This window comes from Calonectris borealis, chromosome 6 (assembly GCF_964195595.1).
Source record: "Calonectris borealis chromosome 6, bCalBor7.hap1.2, whole genome shotgun sequence".
Taxonomy (NCBI): domain Eukaryota; kingdom Metazoa; phylum Chordata; class Aves; order Procellariiformes; family Procellariidae; genus Calonectris; species Calonectris borealis.
Window position 1 is genome coordinate 33,305,372 of NC_134317.1, and position 18,022 is coordinate 33,323,393.

At 38.6% G+C, this 18,022-nt stretch overlaps 1 long non-coding RNA gene across 1 annotated transcript in view; it reads left to right on the forward strand.

Annotated features, from left to right (window-relative positions):
- Positions 1 to 18,022, forward strand: part of LOC142083937 (uncharacterized) — a 111,004-nt gene that overhangs the window by 28,916 nt on the left and 64,066 nt on the right. Inside the window, exon 2 of the long non-coding RNA XR_012674189.1 lies at positions 4,092 to 4,208. This is a non-coding gene — a long non-coding RNA (uncharacterized LOC142083937). The remainder of the gene's footprint in view (positions 1 to 4,091; positions 4,209 to 18,022) is intronic.

Genomic DNA, 18,022 nt, shown 5'->3' on the forward strand with positions numbered 1-18,022 from the left:
ACATTTCAAGCAACATGTGACAGAGTTGATTTTCCTGCACTGAACTTCTATCGCGAATTATTCATTTTCATTTCAATGTTAACTGTTGATACTAGAATAAATCTGAGGCAGTCTGAAGAAAAATATTCAGAGTATGTCTTGAAAATATGCCCTTACAGTTTTCTTTTTGCGTAATAAATATCACTATTGTATTAACATTATGTTGAAGTTAATTGCTTGGGAAAGGTAATTGTAAACATTTTAGTGCTTTCATAGGCAGTAAGTATTACCGTCATTATATTTCATTACAACTCCATTAAAATCTAAGATATCTCAATACGCATCTTGGCCAAGAATCTTGAGCTACAGTGTTGAAAATGCTATTGCTAGCTAACCACTTTTCAATAGTTTTATAATTGCTTGTAATTGTATCAGACAAGGTTTTCAAAGGTGAGCATTTATTTTGGGCCCTTTAATTTTTGGGTGGCAAATGTAATTTGCTTTAGAGCACTTATTTTCAAAGGATGAGCATTCTGCATTTCTGAAGAATCACACATGAAGAAAAAAGCACCCTTTGTTGAGTTTGAGCACCAAAAAAAAAGAAAAAAAAAAGCAGTACTTAAAATGATGAGCCATTTAAGAAATCTGGGCTCTTTCCTGGGCTGATTGGAGGTACCTTAGAAGTGTTATTAGCACTTTGGGAATTGTGCCTACAAATGCTTCAGAATTGTACTGGAAGGAAAAAAGTTCTTTTGCGAGTTAAACAAAGTCATTCCAATGATTTCAGCTATTTTCTAAAGAATGGCTTCCCTGTATCTCACTCAGGTTTTACACTACTTGTTCTAATGAGTCTCTTTCTGTTACTGGTGAGACTCTTCCTCTAAATAACAGTGAAAAAAAAAATAACTGAAACAAGTTAACATGTAGTAGGTGGGAGTTAAATTTGGGAAAAGAAACTGACTGAATACATCCTCTTGCCACATCAGCATGTGGCACTGGTGATCATTGTGCAGTAGGTGTCCAGTCTATTTTCTAATTCTGCAATAATACTCATTTCTGAATAATAATAAAATTAATACCCTGCTGTTTTATAATTTGGTTTGCAAAGGAGTCCTCTGCCTCATTTAAGGCAAATCACTTCAGATTTAGAGGGTAACAGAACCATGAAAATTTAGCAGTATTGATAATAAATCATGCTAGATAAATTATATTGCAGTTTTTGAAAAAAAATTGAAATCAGTACATGAAAGAACCACAAGAGATATGTACGTACATTTTAGCAAAACACTTGATAGTGATTCCCATGAAAACAGATATGGAAAGTTAATTTACTTTGTTTCAAATATAAACAATGCTGTGTGGGCCAAGGGAAAACCCATATAAAGCATCATGATTAAAGGACAATAAGGAGAGCAGTAGGTGTCCTTGGAGAAGCTGCATCTTAACTAACATTTTCATGAATGGTACGGAAGGAGGAGTAAGCAATATAAGAATGGAGTAGTAAATGACATTAACTTACAGCATTCAGGACAAGTAATCAAAAAGAAGAAAAAAATCCACACTAAGAAATTGCAAAGAGGAGCAGAGGATAAGAAAATGAGACCTAGACTGGCAAATATAAACTGAGAAATTTGTGAAAAATGTGCCTAGAAGAAGATGGCCAACTGGGGAAAAAAAGGAAAGCTCTCCAATAAATGCAGATTTTTAATGTCATAATGCAGTTGGAAAAATCAGACATTTGGGGAAGTTTGCACAAAGACATGATGTCACATGGAGGGACATTGCTATCCAGGGCTTTTCATTCTGTCTCAGCTGTGCTAAACACACAGTATTTAATTTTGAGCACAGAAGTACTGGAAAGCTATAATTCAGAAAAAATCAGAATCAGGTTGCTAGAGAAATTGATTCATTAGAAAACTTTAGATAATCTAGCAAAATGTGTCCAAAAGGTTACATCTGGGAATTTGTTGATAGTCTGGAAATATTTGAAGGCATTCTGGATGAGATGGAAATGGCTAGTGTGTTACAGTTTGATTTGCTGGTCTAGCAGGCAGTAGTGCCATAAAAAAATACAGACTGACAGATTTCACTGACTGCTGACCAGATATTTGCAGTAGTTAATAAGTGTCTTAGAAGTATTTTTTTTCTTTACATGTAGCCGAGGGTCAGCAGGATTTAAAGTTATTTGAATATAGTATCCTCTTGCATTCCAAAACTAATGTAATATACAATGAAAAGTGGTTAAGTACTATTGGAAAATATACTTTTTCCAAAACTATGCCCTTCCTCCTAATTATTTTTGAGAAGATCCTGGGACTTGAGTCATACAATCGTTGACAGAAGGGGGGCAGCCAAGGCAGCAGGAGCATATCCTCTAATACACTGGTGTAAATGCCTTCTGCTGGGGAGGTGGGAGCTCCCTTTTGCATTCTGCGTAGTGCCAGATATCCTCAAGCTGAATGACAGTCACGGGCCAAAAGTGTGTGAATGAGTATCAAAACATACTTCAACTCAACTTTTCAGAATATTTTTTTTAGTCCCAATATCAATGACTGTTTTTTGGGGGAGTAAGACACCACTCAGAATGTTTATTTATGTAGGAGAGAGAAGAAGGGAAATAAAATACTCGATCCAATTTTGCGGCAGATCTAAAACCAGTTAAAGAGATTAATTAATCATAACATAGGATGAGTGGATGTCTGGGGAACTGCCCACTTGAAGATAGCTAGACAGGCTAGAGGGATGCTGAGTATTCCTTAAGTGAGAACACATATTTTGCCTAGGTGATTTTGCCTGACTTCAGCTCTGTCATCATGAGTGTGAGTGAAAGATCATTTGATCCCTTGAACATCACTAATTTTCAGCTGTCCAAGGACAGAAAGGTCAATTCTACATTAAAAATAAAAAAGCTTCAGTCTTTATGCGTGTAAGGGCCAAATCTTCTGTTGGTGTTACATGTGCTCCACTACTGACATTTACAGGGAAATGCACGGCAGAAAGTTTCAAACTATTTCCCATCTCACTGTAAAATGAAGTGCTGGGGTCTGTATTCCCATAAAAGGGTGTTATCAGTGGCCACAGATGTGCCCACCTAGCAGGAGACTGTAGGTGTTAGTAGATATTTAGATGCGCTTGTTTGTGGGTTCATATGCAATTGCCTGTTTTTCATGAGGTGCTTCAATAACTATTCATCGACTCCTGAAGACATTGCTACAGTTTTGTTTTTTTTTTTTAAAATTGTGTTTCTTACCTTAGAAAATGCTGGGTTTCAACTCATAAAAAGTTTCTGCAATACATGGTCTTTTAAACTCCAGCCTTACTTGCTTTTTCAGTTATATCTCTTTTTCTTTCTGACAGGCTGCTGGCAATACAGCTATGATGACACACAGTGTTTGAGATCCCATGACTAAAGCACCTGCAGAATTCAGAAACTAGGCTAAATTAGGCTCACAATTTTTAATGAATTTTGAATTATGCAGTTAATCTATTTGTGAGTTTTACAACTCTTTCATTCTGAAAGAAAAAAAAGGAAAGAAATGCAAACAGACAGTCAAAAAATGATATCTAGTTATTGGGCCACATGTGGTAGAATGCTGAGATTTTATTTTCTTCTGGAACTACTACCTCTTATAAAGCCCATCCATCATATGTAATGAGGGCTGTCAGGAATATTTAGCTGAGAAATAGCTACTTGATATGCTAATGGTGGTCCCTTAGTGAATTCATTTGGTTCTGCTGCCTGACATTAATGGTTTTCATAATCTAATGAATGATGTGTGTAATAGAGGTAAGGCCACAGGGAATGACATTCTGAAACTAAGGGAGTAGTATATATGTATTTTATAAACATATGCAGTTTTTATATATATGCACATACACACACACACACACACACACATGCACAGAGAGAACACAAAGTTGCTTTTCCAAGCTAGGTAAAATAAACACCAGCTAGGGAGAAACTATATAGATCGAGCAAATCTTCGATATCGACATTTTAAACTCTAAATTCTAAAATATCTGTATTCCCAGGACTGCATGGAATAGCTAGGAATGTAATAAGCAGGAAGACTCCACTTCACTTTCACAGCTCTTCCTCACTCTTATTTCAGAAACTGAGACCTTGTCCCCCAGCTCCTGCCAAGGACAGCAGCTCACCTTTCCCAGCAGGGCCCTGGTGGCTGCGAAGAACCAAGAACCCCCAATAAACACCTGGAAATCTGAATCAGGTCAGTCTCCCTGCTGCAAGGCTGCTAGTTATACCCTCTGTCTGTCATGCTGAACTTACCATGCTGGTCAATGCTTACAAGTTCCTAGTGCTGCCCTATATTTGTATCTACCTGTTGTCTCTTATCTTTGGAGGAGACGGGGAATGGCTGCTAGTGCAACATCTGATGTTCAAGAGCTGAAAAATTCCTTGTGTGCTTATATTTTGTCAGATGTTTGTAGCCACAAGCTTTTGTGGCCATCTTTACCTGGCTCAAAAGACAGGGAAAGTAGATTCTAAGACTAATCTTTAGTCCCTGCTTCTGAAAAAATTGGATTGGAAACTCATTTGCTCCTTAGAAAAATTTATCAGGTAGTGATGCTCCAAATGCCTGATAACCTCAGCTGTTAGATACAATGGAGCTTTTGCTGCTTTGTATGTCCCTCCATTTTTGCATGTCACAGGTGTGGATGTTTGCAGGATTGATGCCATAATTTGCCCAACACCCTAACAATGCCTGCATTTCTCTGCGACTGAACTTTCTGCTGTCTTATGTCTGCAGAGCACCTGACTATGGTCTTGATCTTGCAACTAACTCTGAATGTTAATAGTTAAAGTGAATTAAACAGAATAGCAAAGATCTGCACCAGGACAGCTTGTACATACAGTAGGTTATAGCATACTCTCCCATACAAATATGTTTGTTTAAAGCATTTGTATAATGCAGGTCCAAAAACTATACCTCTATATTAGTGTGGTCCTGTCTTCTTCTCAAGCTCTGATCTCTTCATGAGAGTCTGATTGGCCTCAGAGTGGTGTTTGAGGTGCAGCAGGTACAGGTGGAAGGGTCTCCTTTTTGTGATGCCAGAAGGAGAGAGTACCAGTGCAATTCAACTGTGTAAAGGAGTTAGCCCCCCTCTCCCCCCGCCCCAATTACAAAGTGAGTGCTGATGAAAGCCTTTAATGATCTAGAGACATAAATAAGAAGTGATTTGGGTTTACAGAGGATAGACCTTGCCACTTAAACTCAAGTGCAGTTCTTGCAAACGAATTACAGCATTAGGCACAGGGGAGAGCGTGATGGGTGTAATATGAATTACAAAGGAATGTGAAGGCATGTGATTAAGAAAGAGTTGTTGGGAAAATCTCTAGGACATTAAGTTAGGAAGTAAAGGACTCAACGGGAACCTCATGTTAATGGACAATGCAGGAAATTTCAAACTAGATTATTCCTCACGGAATATTTTACACTGCTTTGTACAATCTTGCTGAGGCAGGAAACAGTCTGGGTTGGAAATGGTCTAACTGGTATTTCTCTCTCACGTTCTGCAGGTGCTTGCAAACTGTTTTTCTTGGTTTCTTTCCACAACTCTATTTTCAGGGAACTTGTGCAGACGTGCAGCCTGACTGCCTTGTTCATGTTCTCTGAGGATTACTTTATCAAAGTGATGGTACTTTCTATTTTTAGCTATAGTGAACAGACCTGATTTTTAGGAAGAGTTTTGTACAGCAAGATCCTACTTGCTTCCAAAGGTACCATGAGTCCTTGGAACCCCGCAAAGAGCAGTCCTCATGGCTTATGTGACTTACAACCTCCCTTCTCCCTTTACCTTTAGATTTTTAGAGTTGAGGAACATCTGTTTCACAGTACCTACAAGGATTCCAGATCCTACATTGTACTTGGGCTCCTCTTTCCTGTTTAGGTTGAAATTAAGAGAGTTAGGAACTTGGATATCCTGTTCTCAGGCTTCTAAATTTACTAAATAATAGAGAAGGTTTCATAAAATACTGTAGAGTTACTTAAGTGTTATTTAAGTTAATTAGGTGACATATTCCACATTAAGTCTGCATCTTACACATAAATAATGGCAACAGTATATTGCTGCTTAAAAATTGTGACGATCTCTGTAAATCTAATTTATTGAAAATATTTAACTATTCCCTGAAAGATTATTAATCATCTTATTTGATTTTTATTTGTCCTTTTATCTGACATATGGCACAGTGCAGATGGTTCTGCATTGTACCATCAATATTTTTGTTAATTTGAATGAATGCTTTAATTTATACATAATTTCTACACCACATTTTGTTCCTGTTGAATTAATATTCAGGTTTATTACTTAATATATTATGCAACAGAAGGAAGCTGCAACAAATGGGACATCTATTCTTTTCCTCTTTCTGATACTGATAAAGCCAGTATCATAGTTGATTTCTTAAGGAAAGGTCTAATTTAAAGAGATCCTTCCCCATTAGAGGCAGGGGACCCAGGACCCCCTGCTGCAGGATCTGATTTTTGTACTGCTTGGGAGTTTGTTACCGGATTTTGATCTTACAGATAAGACCAGGATCCAGGCTTTTCTATAGGCTGAAATATATATTTCTATTTTAGCAGTGATTGTGGAGAAAGTCTTATGTGACAGTGGAAGCATATGGTAACGCTCTTGTCACCCACTTGAAAGGATCTACAGGGGTGATGAGAAAAAATATTCTGGAATAAAAAGTGCTGAACATGTCAATAGGCAGATTCAAAGAAGAATCTGCAGCAAAATCAGATAGCTTGTATCGTGCTTCACCCCAGCCGCTCCCTCACTCCCCCCTGGTGGGAAGTGGGGGAAAATCAGAAGGGTAAAAGTGAGAAAAGTCATGGGTTGAGATAAACAGTTTAGTAAGTAAAGCAAAAGTTGTGCATGCAAGCAGTGCAAAATAAGGAATTCATTCACTACTTCCCATCGGCAGGAAGGTGTTCAGCCACCTCCAGGAAAGCAGGGCTCCATCACACACAACGGTTACTTGGGAAGACAAACGCCATCACTCCGAACGTCCCCCCCCTTCCTTCTTCTTCCCCCAGCTTTATATGCTGAGTATGATGTCATATGGAGTATCTCTTTGTGGGGTCAGCTGTCCCAGCTGTGTCCCCTCCCAGCTTCTTGTGCCCCCCAGCCTCCTTGCTGGTGGGGTGGGGTGAGAAGCAGAAAAGGCCTTGACTCTGTGTCAGCACTGCTCAGCAGTAACTAAAACAACCCTGTGTTATCAACACTGTTTTCAGCACAAATCCAAAACATAGCCCCATGCTAGCTACTATGAAGAAAATTAACTCTATCCCAGACAAAACCAGCACAGTTTGAAAAGTAAATAGCAATCCTCATGGGAACAGCTAATAACTACTGTACTTCCCCAGGGAGGGTGTTCCTTTTTATTTGAAGAGCAATAAATATAACGGGGCAGTTCTTGCACACCATGTGAAGGGTGTGCAGTCAGGCCACTTCAGATCACTTAGTCTTGTGAATTCTCCTCATTAGTCTGGAGCTGAGCAGTCACCGAGATGGTGCGGGGATGGCCCTGGCACTACCTGCTGTGCTAAAAATTGCTCAAGGGTCAGAATTGCAGTCTTTGATGCTCATATTGACTAGTTATTTTGTTTGACTGATATTCTCCTTCTCAAGACAGGGTCCTCATTCTCTTTTAGTGTGACAGGAATGATTTCAACAGTTGGTCGGGGCTGAATGTGATAGAAATATACAGAGGTTTCTCCTCTGCTTTCTTCCTGTAAGAAAGGAAGACGAGGAACCTGTTTGACCTGTCCCCTGATCTTTCCTGGTCATATTCCATCCACTTTTCCATACTCTTAACTGCTCACTCATCTCAGCCTCTGTCTCTAGATAATGCAAGTATGATTTTACTCTCATACTCTTTCCCACCCAGCAAATCATTCTTGTCCTTGCCCAGATCTCCAGTGACTGCTCTTTCTCCCTTCTCTTTCACATTTAATATCAGGAAGTATATTAACTCCTGATTCATCTGTTGCAAGGTCCTTCAGCTGACTCAATGAATCTAAATTTCGTCAGCTTTTATTTACCCAAATGCAGCTGCTTCCTTACCTTGCTCCTGTGATAATGTCACTTTTTTTGTGTTGCATTTACCTTTGTTCTAACTCTTTCCTTTATTAAAAAAAACAGGTGTTTGCTTGTCTCTATCACTGGGCATTCTCCATCCTACCAACTCTTTTTGAGTACTTTAAAATGCCGTCTCTAGCCTATGATGTCAATCTTCCTTATCTTCTTGCTAAAATCTCAAACAAGCACATTAATGTTTTCTGCCATGCTACACCCCGAACTTGGAACAAATTTGTCATGAACAATGGAAGATCTTACATTTATTTGATTTCTCCATTCCACAATGCCTCCCAAAACCTGACATTAATTTTCCCAGTGTGCAAAGACAGCTGCGTATCTTGCTGATTAAAATATTACTATGATGTTCTCAAGTTCTCCTCCAAATAATTAGTTCTCTTTTATGTTTGACGGTAAATATTAGAGGCAGTATTTGTCTCTTTCTGATTTGTGTTTGTACAAAGTCAACACAATGAGGTAACAGTCCAGACCACTCTCCCTAGCTGCTGTGAGAAATACATGTGTTTAGTTCAACTCTGGTGTAAAATGAATGGCTGTCATTTGACTTCATGTGAAGTTGTAAGTGATAATTTTCCTTTGCCTACACTGGACACATCTGAGCTATTTCTTCCAATAATTTGCACTATTTGCTTGCTAATACTTCCTGGCTTTTAGATTGCCAGGTATAATCTAAGCAAAATGACCTCCTAGTTCTGTTATTTATTCTAGGATGTTGTTAACTGGTAAAGTCCTTTTTCCCCAAACATGCATAAAACAGACTCATTTATGATGAAATTTAGCTGCAGTCTAAAAAGGCATACCTAGTTCATGCTGTAACATATCTTATGTGTCAGAGGGGAAAAATGTAAGTTGCTTGGCATTTGCTTTAAATTCAGATTATTACATAAAATACACAACAGTTAATCACAGATGGGTTACATGGGCAAACAGCCCCCATTGTCATATATACTTTACATTTGCAGAGCCAAAGTGTCACTTGTAAACAATTTAAACAGTAAGTCCCATATGCTGAATTCATGAAATCATTCCCTAATGGAAGTTAAATGAAAAATCTCATTAATACCCAGTGAGGCAGAGGTGCATATGAGAGACTCCCACTGGTTGATTTACTGTGGCACCTGCCATGGGTATGGAAATAAATGAGAGAGTTATTTTCAAGTATATGAGTAGAGAGCAAGTGAAAATTAGGGTACTCTGCTATCTAGGGGAATTTATACCATGCATGTTATGAACTGTTGGGGAAGTACCTGCAGGACTGCTAGCTGGAAGTGATGCTGGGAGTTAACTCTGATACCTGAAGACTCCTGGTCACTGGGTTGGAAATCTCATTCATAGGATCTGGAACAAATTTTTTGTTGTTTGGTTCACATAATTATAATTTACAAAAATCCTTGTCATGCTTTATACTTCGAAGCACAGTAGAACAAGGAGAGCTATTTCAGTGATCTTACATATGACAATGCATTTTAGGTTAAGGCCTTCCTAATGCTACATGTGGTGACCACCTGCTATGTAGTAAACACAGTATTTTGCTAATAAGTCATTTGAAGTTATTCAGCCTCTCTTTGTGCTCACTTGAGTTTAATTGCATACATCTGAAAACTTATTTCAATGTGATCCTCAGAGAGGTAGCCAAATGATGCTTACCAACAGTAGGCGAATCACCTATAAAAATTCACATGCATTGATCTAAATTACACTCTTTTGAGTAAAGGAGGTAGTGCTACTTCTTTTAAAGTAGGTTTTAGCACTCTGCTGGCTTTTTAATTCATTGCTGGGTGTACTCAGAGAGTACTGCATTCATCTCTGAGATAGGTAGATTGCATTTGACTAGATCAAAATCCCAAACTGGCGTAAATCAGTGTGGCTACTCATTAGCTTCTACAAAGCTTTGTTGCTTTATATTGGTTCTGGATTTGGCTTGTTGACTTCAGGGAAGCCACTCGTGTTTATGATTGACCTGGGTTTAGCCCCACTAAAAGGAGTAAAGGAGTGTTACTTCATGCTCAGAATGTTCCTTTACATACAAGTTTAGTCTTCCTTCTGGTGTTTATCAAACTGGAAAATTTCATTACAAGCAAGTGGCCAACATATATCCAGCCAGTTCTGTACATGGGAAATGTCACAAGGTGCTAGAAAACTTCATAAAGGCTGCTGCAGTGCCAGCCCTCCCCGCATTGCACAGCAGCCTAAATGTAAAGCTCCACTGAGATGAAAAATAAGAGCTATACCTGATAGTAATAAGAATGAGAGCTAGTCCAGACATGAACAAATGTTGACACATCTAGTGTGAAGAAAATATACTATTACAAAAGACGTGTCATATATGGTTTCAGAAAGCAAACAAGCAAACAAAACTAACAGCACAGGATATGAATTTGTTATTGCATTCACAGCATTATTGTATGGCTTCCTAAACTAATTTGTTGTTACTTGATGAAGAGAGAGGGAAAAAACCTCCTATCTCCAACATGTCACCTTTCATTAAAATTGTGTTTGTCTGAGATTTTGTTATTTGCAGTTGCTCATCTGTTAAATTAGAAGTTTTAATTCTTCACAGTTTGTCACCTTTTTAATTCTGGTCTGTTGACACATACTTCTCTGCAATGCAGAAAGGGTTGAAAACGAAATTTAAAAGAAAATTAGCTGAGAAGAGGATAACGAAGTGAAGCATTGGTTCTTTGCTTTTTCTCACTAAATGTAAGATGGGTCTGGGAGTCTCAGGTAGATGGATACCAGTGGGTGTTACTACCGTGACATTATATATGTTTCTGGGTAATGAATCATTTCTGCTTTAGGAAACCCAGTGTCTTACTTTTTGAAAGTTGAAAGTATCGTAGGTTTGGCTTATTTATGTTGAAGAATAGGTCATTCTTTTAAATCTCCATTTATCTAAAGGAATGGAGTGAATCTGAACTACACATGGACAGGCACTCTCAGTCCCGTGTGCCTTTTGGGGGTACAGTGTGGCCCTGAGTACAAGCTGAAGGGAATTGCACCTCAGCTGCTTTTCTGTCTGCCAAGCGTTTCCCGGAGCGAGTGGCAGCCAGCTGATACGAAAGCCTGTCTGCTTTACACAGCTTGGCATTTCCATACCACCGTTTAGCAGCACTGGGCATGGGCTGCACTTATGGCTTAATTCGGGAGTGTTGGATGAACTCTTCTTGTTTTCTGTGAAGGAAGTATTTCCTCATTCTCTGAAAGTGCAAGCATCTGCAACTACTGGAGTGAATGTACTTCAGTAATGTGTTTGGTCCAGTGGCAGGTGAAAATTTAAAAGACTCAGATTTCACCCTGTCCTTGGAGTGCGGCTATACTTGGGTCATTCAAATCTGGTAAGAGAGCGTGAGCTTTTGCACCACCAAATTCCAAATCTGAAACAGAGACCACTGGTAAGTGTGTAGCACTCATCTTAGGGGCACCAACTTCCTTACAGGCCTTTGGGCGTAAGCAGTGCTAATATAAATTCTTTCAAGATTACAGCCAAGCTTCCCAAACAGGGGCATTGATTAGCTCTTGGCTGCCATTTTGGTTCTGTTTTTTTTCAGCTCCAGAGGGAATCAATACAAAGGTATCTGAAGGATAAAACACCTTCCAAATGCTTTTCAGACTATGAAAAGGGTACCTCATCTATTAAGATGTGTCATGTTTAGAAAAGTAGGCCTGCTAAATGAGTTCACATAAGGTAACCGTGTTTCCAATAGAATTATCCATGTAATATAGGCAAGTAAAAATACTGTGTATCTGCTGAAAATCACACCAGATCAAAAGGAACCCCCACCACCTTTTCCTTTGGCATGGGCCATCTGGCTGCATTGTAGCATCTCATATTCTTCAAACTTTAATGACCTTGTTGGCGAAATTCAAGAGAACACTAATTCCTGATAAGAAGGACTCATTTCTGAAAGTCAATCTAAAGCTGCTTCCTTGCATCTTTCCATTAAGGCCAGAGAAAGAAAAATAATCCCAATCAGAAATGGGTTTCAGCTAGCTAGATAACCATATGCACAGATGTGTGAAGTGATTACTGAAAATATAACTTCTGGGCATAATTGAAAATCTGATCTCACTGTAGGCATAGCACTGCATGTATAGGGCAAGAATGTGGCACTACTCCTAACCGCATGAAATACATAGAGGGAAAGATGGGAGAAGAGAAAAAGGACTTTTTTTTTTTTTAAGTTTTTGTAATAAGCTGAATCATACAGCAAGGAAATGGAAACGTAAGCTGCAGTGCTCTTATAGCCCTCCACAGTCCTATAGCACCTTGTCCTTTATCCATGGTGTACCTGTATTGGATGGAAAATTCTCACGGTAGCCACATTCTCCAAAGACAAGAATAATGAGAGAAAAACCACAGGAATTAGACCAATTTAAAGAGGTGATGGTTTTCTCTGCCTAAACAGAGGACAACTTGATCTGTTTAAATTTCCGTTGGGGATCTTGCACCAATTCAGAGGCACCAGCCTTTAGATGACATGTAACTGTGTGTGGCTTGGGTCTGTCGGTTCTTTTCCTTACTATGGCCAGAACTCTCGCTGGTTCAATAGGAATTTTCCTTGAAGGAGAAACTGAGATACTCTGCAATGAGCTTAATGAAAAACTCTGTGTATAATAAAGTGTCATGGACTAGAGCATTTTGTCTTAAATGTTTTTTTTTGCATTAAAAATGGCATTTATGTCCATTTTTTTTTCCCTTAGATTTGGCTGGTTTTGAGATGGCATTAGATTGAGTATGCCTTAGGAGTGGGTGTACAAAAGCTATTTCCCTACCCATAACTAATAGGGAATTTAATAATGTTAATATATTAATACAATCATTTCCATCATGAAATTCATTGTAAAACTACTTCTGACTTAATTGTTGGTATACTTTTTCTGTCATAATGAAGGATCAGATTACCTCCCTAAAATACATGCTTCTGACAAATACAGAATGGGTCGTGCTCACCAGCTGCATTACCAGTTGCTTACTTACAGCTGCAGTCAAAATGCCCATGAGGTTTTCAAAATGTATAAAATATGTGACAGTGGATAGCCAGATGTTTTCTATTCACATTAAAAAAAAAAGGAAAAAATATTTATAGTAGTGGGAAAAACAGTAATCCTCTCTCCAGAAACTTAAAGTTAGAAAACTTGGAAAAATTTAAACCTTCAGCTGGATTTATTTTTCTAGATTGACTGCAAATTATTTCTTTTTACTACACTTTAAAAGTTGATATGCAGTAGTCCAAAGGAAGAAGTAGTGTAGTGATTAAAATGTGTAAATAAATAAGAAGGGCATTACTGGTTTTGATGGGATTTGTTGTACAAACAAGATTCAAAATGTTCATTCAGTAATCTATCTTGTAATCAAAGGAAAGTGATAGTTGCATTTCCCATAAGGTGGCCTGAATCCCTTCCTTACTCTCTTGGTAAACTAGTAGAGTGGCAATATACACTTTGCTGATAAATTTCATAATCTTTATGTTTTCCTTAGTGTTTAAATAAAATCAGAGTTTCAATGTGTATAGTTTCTTAAATGGGTAGAATATCTTTTAATTTTATTATGACTGTGGTTATGCCACAGAGCTGATAAGATTAAGCAAGAAACTTCTCCTATGACTCTTGTATTTATTTACTTATTTAGATTTAAAATAATAAATGATGCTTATCCAGGACCTTAGGCACCATAACGCATCATTAATATTACAATAAAATCTCAGCAGTATTAAACTAATCACTCAGTCCGACAGACTCCTACACAGATTCCTTCTGATTCTTTCCTTGTGGGAAGAAAACCCTCAACCCTGCCCCAAAACATTATCTAACAAAAGTTTGAAGTCACCCAAATTAAAGGTAATTGAAAGTGTGGGAAAGAAGTAATTATAGAAACCTGAACTTTTATAAAAATGACTTGCTACAGATTCCCCTGTTCTTTGTGATGAGGAATAGGGTGTGCTGGGATCCCAGTTGTCCACTGTTTAATACTTGCTTTTTCCTTTGAATTGGTGACATGGGTCTTTTTCAGGACAGCTTGCTGAGCTAACTGGTCCAATGATGAGGTTTGCCATGGCTGTGATTGTCTGCTCATTTGGGAGTGTGTGCTGTAAAGATATGTTCTGTAGTGTTCTCCTCATTAGGTTTCAGTCAACCAGTGTGGAGGTGGTAACAACAGCCTGTACCACAGATGGTCACATGCATCCTAAAACTTAGTATATTTTGGATAAATTTATTATTTGGATTTCATTATACAATTCAGTCAAAAGGAAAGGGTGAGTCATTTTGGGGGTGTTAAATCCCAGCTATTAGTTATGTATATGTCACTTTCTGATTTTCTGAAAAGATAGAAAAACACAGTCAAAGATTAACAGAATTTCATACACAAATTTGTCAAATCCTTGGAAGACTTGTTAATGTGAAAAGAAAATGAAAGAACGTTTGCATTTATTTTAGTGATCTATATATATAGGGACTTTTCCTCTTTATTAATAAAAAAGTTTGGCATGGAAGCTCAATTTGTATTTTGTTGGTTGTTTTAACTACCAAGCTGTATAGGGGGAAGCACAGATAGCCTCACATCTGTTGATTCATCATAAACATCTTCTTGAATGACATTTATTGCTTTTATATGAGTCTATCAGTTTAGTTGAAATTACGTCAATAGTTGCTGCAACAAAGAAAATTATACCATAAGGATATGCAGCTAGTATCATTTTTTCTTAATTTGATACCTTAATGAAGACTTTGCTAAAATAAGGATAGCATGTGTGTAATGCTTTGCACAACCAAACCACTCTAATTACGACAGGACTTGTTGCATATGTTGATTTTCACAGGAGAGGTTTTCTTCCACACTTACACCCGTTTTCCAGTTAATTATCTGAAGCAGAGATTAAAAGAACGGGGAAATCTATAAAAACTATGACAGAACCACGATTAGATTTCAGTTGTGTTTCCTTAAGCTTGCCGTTAGATTGCATTGCCCTGTGGGAATGATTTAAAGAGCTGCAAAAATGAAGAAGATAGGACAGAATGTCAGCTGCAGACAAGCTGGGTATTCATTAGGGATTGCCTTAAGTCCCGCAAAACCTCCTGTCTTTTCTGAATAGCTTTTTGGACTTCATTCAGGTCAGGAGGGCAGCAGGGTGAGTTTTTAGTAACAGCCATATGAAAGAGGACCAGAGAAAATCCAGAAGGAGACAATGCTCTTCCTTCTGAGTTTGCCTGGCCACGTCCAGTCCCTTTTGACACACACAAGGAGGAAGCAGATTGAGGCAACCACAGGGTGGTGCTGATATTTCATTCCTGATACTTGCAGTATTTGATTCCTTTGGAGGCTGTCTTCTCTCAGCATTGGCTAAGTCAGAGCTATTTTGTTAATCATAATCATCACTAATTTCCTTTCCTGCTGATAGCTGCATGGTGGTTTTGCTGCTGTCACTCCACAGTAATGAAATGTCATTGCAGGTGGTACAAAATGTGGCAAAGTTAAACAGTTGGGAACAAACGGTCTTCTCAGTTACAGCAGTTCGATAGCATGGATTAATTTGAGAGGAGATGCCTCCGTTTTCTCAGGAAGGTTCCCTTTTGCTCATATTCAAAGGGTGTTGCATAAATGGTCTGTTAATTCTCACCAGCCTGGTCTTTCTGTGGAGGGTATGATAGAATTTGTTCCATGCTTGGCTTATCATTTCTTGCTAACATGCTCTTTTCTAGTCACTGAAACCCTCTTCAAAGGCGGTGAAAGCAACCCAGTCTGCTGAGGCAGTCTGGGCCAGCTGCACCCAGAGAACGGGTGAGAGAACGCACTTTGCACCCCCACCTCTTCCCTACCTTATGCAAGTGAAGGGAGCACAGGAGGAGCTGTACCCTGAGTCACAGCTACTTCCCAAATTATCTCCTAGTGTGCCAGAGCCCATATCTGCGCCGAGTCCAACAGCTCCTTGCAGCGCTTGGAGGGTAATTTCAGTTAACAGATGAATCCAAGGCAACCACAATCTGCTTGTGGAAAATGGGAGCCCAGAAAGAAAAAAAGAAAAAAAAAAAAGAAAAAAAGAAGGGAGAAGAGGGGAAAATAAATAAATAAAAACTGTGTGTCATGAAGTTGAAAAACAACAGTTATGGTCCTAATATTAATTCTCTCATCTCAAGTGATTTCCCAAGGTATTTAATTTCTGAAGGAGTCATTCATATGGCAAGCAAGGTTTTAGGGGAGAAATTCACTACACTTTTATCGTAGTCACCACAGCCCAAAATTATTTCAAGTGAATTTCAAGTTCTGGTTCATCATGGCAGCTGTGGGAATAATATACCAGGGGACTCCATTTCCTCAGCAATATTGCTCAGTAGCTTCTGAGCAGAGAGAACGCGCTTCTAATAGCGCTGCAGAAGCCTCCTGGGCCGTTTTATGGAGCCATTGCACTCAATCTGTGCTCAGAAAAATATTGCTCTCTTGCAAAGCAAATAAAACCAGGAAAAAGCTTATAGTGAGACAATATATCTTTTTTTTCCAATCTTCTATGCAGATCAATACAAACAATTCAAGTTGATTGAATGTTGTAATTCTTTGCCCAGTTCAGATCAAAACCATAAAAACTAATGCACTCAGACAGTCACCCAATCTTGCTTTAAATGTCAAACTTTCGTCTCTTGTAATGCATTAATTAATCACACAATCTGGTTGATAGATAGGAACCATCATTTACATTCCCATTTGCAAAAAGTGTGAGAGCTTGTTAGATAAATTAATATCTGATAACTTTTTTGAAGTTTTATTTTGATGGCAGCGGAGCTTGATAGTTCACTTTCTGTATGCTTATGTCAGAGATTATAGCCTCCTTAGGAAATGCATTCTGCACAGTAGCTGGGGTCTACATTATTGTAGAAGCACTACTGCATGTTCCACATAACCTAGTAAATACGGAACCTTGTCTTTAAAATGTTGGTGAAAAGAGAAAAAAAAAATAGATGTAGGCATACTTGAGAAGTGTCCTGCTTCCTCAGAAAAGGTTCTGTTAAAAATCTTAGTTAAAAGCCTCTATTAAAAGCTTTCAGGAACAAATGTGCCTTGTGTGGCTCCCTGAAGCCTGATGAAGAACCCACCAGAGTGATTTGTAGCTCAGGGATGCACAGGCACCACAGTGGATGTTAATTGCCATCATGGCAAAGTCTCTTCCTCTCCTTTTTTTTTTTCTTTTCATGGTGAACATTTTATGGGCAATGAACCACAGGCAATAACTGCTACTGATTATAATGAAAATGCTGAAACCTCTTAAATTATGGCATCAGGCAGGAGCAGCGCTGATGTAATTACTATGTTAATGATCAAGTAATATTTAAGTACTCCTGTGTGATTTTCTAGTATTTTTTAGTACTCATCTCTAATGTCCTGCAGAGGGTTTAAGAGCTGTTGCCATTCTCCTGCTGGGTTCCCATGCAGAGAGTTTGATAGCTGCCGCTAGCCCCAGTTAGGTCTCGCAGTGGGGACCAGGACTCCTGTTGCTACACTGCTCTTCTTCTCATGCGTCGTGTTGAGGAGTTGCCCATAATCACTTCTAAGAGGCCTTTAGATCCCGCTGTGGGGGTCTAAAGAGGCACCAGCACTGTGATTAGGTTAGGATTTTTATAGGAGACTGGAAGTCCCTTACTATTCCCTTCTCTGAGTCCTTTTATATTGAAGGCAGAGCTAGGAGACCAAAGGCAAGGAATCAGCAAGGCCACTTTTGCAAAGGAAACATTGAATACACGTACCCATAATTCTGAACTTTTGCTATGCTACATGTTATTCTTGACACATCTCTTGCAAATTAGTAGCCAGTAATTTTTAATGTAGAGTATTAATGTATCTAGATACTTTTTGGGGGAAGAAAATAGAATTCAACTGTGATTCGAGTCTGACAGCTGATTCCCAACTGCACCTGCCACAGAGCTACCTTAA